Source organism: Bison bison, unplaced genomic scaffold (assembly GCF_000754665.1).
Source record: "Bison bison bison isolate TAMUID 2011002044 unplaced genomic scaffold, Bison_UMD1.0 scf7180017854272, whole genome shotgun sequence".
NCBI lineage: Eukaryota > Metazoa > Chordata > Mammalia > Artiodactyla > Bovidae > Bison > Bison bison.
In genome coordinates this window covers 4424-5787 of record NW_011484845.1, presented here as the reverse complement: position 1 = coordinate 5787, position 1364 = coordinate 4424, and the positions used below count along the sequence as shown (strand labels likewise).

General features: G+C 41.1%; 1 pseudogene; it reads left to right on the top strand.

Annotated features, from left to right (window-relative positions):
• The first annotated feature begins 227 nt into the window (after positions 1–227).
• LOC105000479 lies at positions 228–1139 on the top strand (annotated as a pseudogene).
• The last annotated feature ends 225 nt before the right edge of the window (positions 1140–1364 follow it).

Here is a 1364-nt window from a genome sequence, read left to right as displayed (position 1 = left end):
CCCATAATCAAATTTACTCAAGTTGTCGAGCAAAGACTTCAGCTGACACTTCAGAACATTCCTGGGTGTACACTGATCACACTGCTTCACTAGCTTAGGTTGAGCAATCTTGAGCTTCTTTCACTCCACCTTCTCGTGTTTCATTGCTCAATTTTAATTCTTCTTTATTTTTATCTTTTAAATCAAGATCCGTGGTTCTGAGTGAAGGAAATCAGAGCTCTGTAATCATGTTCATCCTCTTGGGCTTCTCAGAATACCCGCACCTCCTGGCACCCCTTTTCCTGGTGTTCTTGACCATTTACACAGTCACTCTGGTGGAGAACCTTGGCGTAATAGTGATCATAAGGACAAGTCTCAAACTCCACACACCCATGTACTTTTTTCTTAGCCATCTATCCTTTTTGGATATTTGTTCTTCCAGTGTATTTACACCCAAACTCCTAGATATCTTGGTACTGGAAGACAGAGTTATCTCTTTCAAAGGATGCATGGCACAGTTTTTCTTTGGCTGTGCATTTGTGATTACAGAGATGTCCATGCTAGCAGCGACGGCCTATGACCGGTTTGTGGCTGTTTGTAACCCCTGCTCTACACAGCTGCTGTGTCTCCTAAGCTCTGCAGCCTCCTGGTTGCTGGGACTTACACGTGGGGTGGAATGTGTTCCTTGACAATCACATGTTCTCTTTTGGAGCTGTCCTTCTGCCGTTCTATGTCATACATCACTTTGGCTGTGAGTATTCTGCCATCATCTCTGCTTCCTGTTCTGACACCCATTTCAGTCAACTGACGTGTTTCATTTCTACACTCAATGAGGTGTATGTAGCCTCCTGATTATCTTCATCTCCTACGTTTTCACAGTTGTCACAATCATCAAGATGCCTTCAGCTGCTGGACTCCGAAAAGCCGTCTCCACCTGTGCCTCCCACCTGACCGCCATCACCATTTTCCATGGGGCTGTTCTGTTCCTTCATTGTGTACCCAACTCCAAAAGCTCATGGCTCCTCGTCAGAGTAGCCACTGTGTTTTTTACTGTCATGATTCCTATGCTGAACCCCCTTATCTATAGCCTTAGGAATAAAGGTGTGAAAGAGACAGTCAGAAGTTTGATAACTATGAAACTGCTTTCTCCCTCAATATAATTCAGAAGTCCAATAGGACTGAAAAATCACTTGAATTAAAGTCAAGCTGTGTATAACTCAAATAAATATGTTTATGTTCATATTATGCCTAATAATTTTCTTACATATTTCTGATGCTAGTTTACCTTTATTTTAAATAAATATATGATTATGTTTCAAATAAATTGTATGTTGCATTTTACATTTTTTTGATGGTCAGGATGAGCTACAATTATTTCTGAGTTA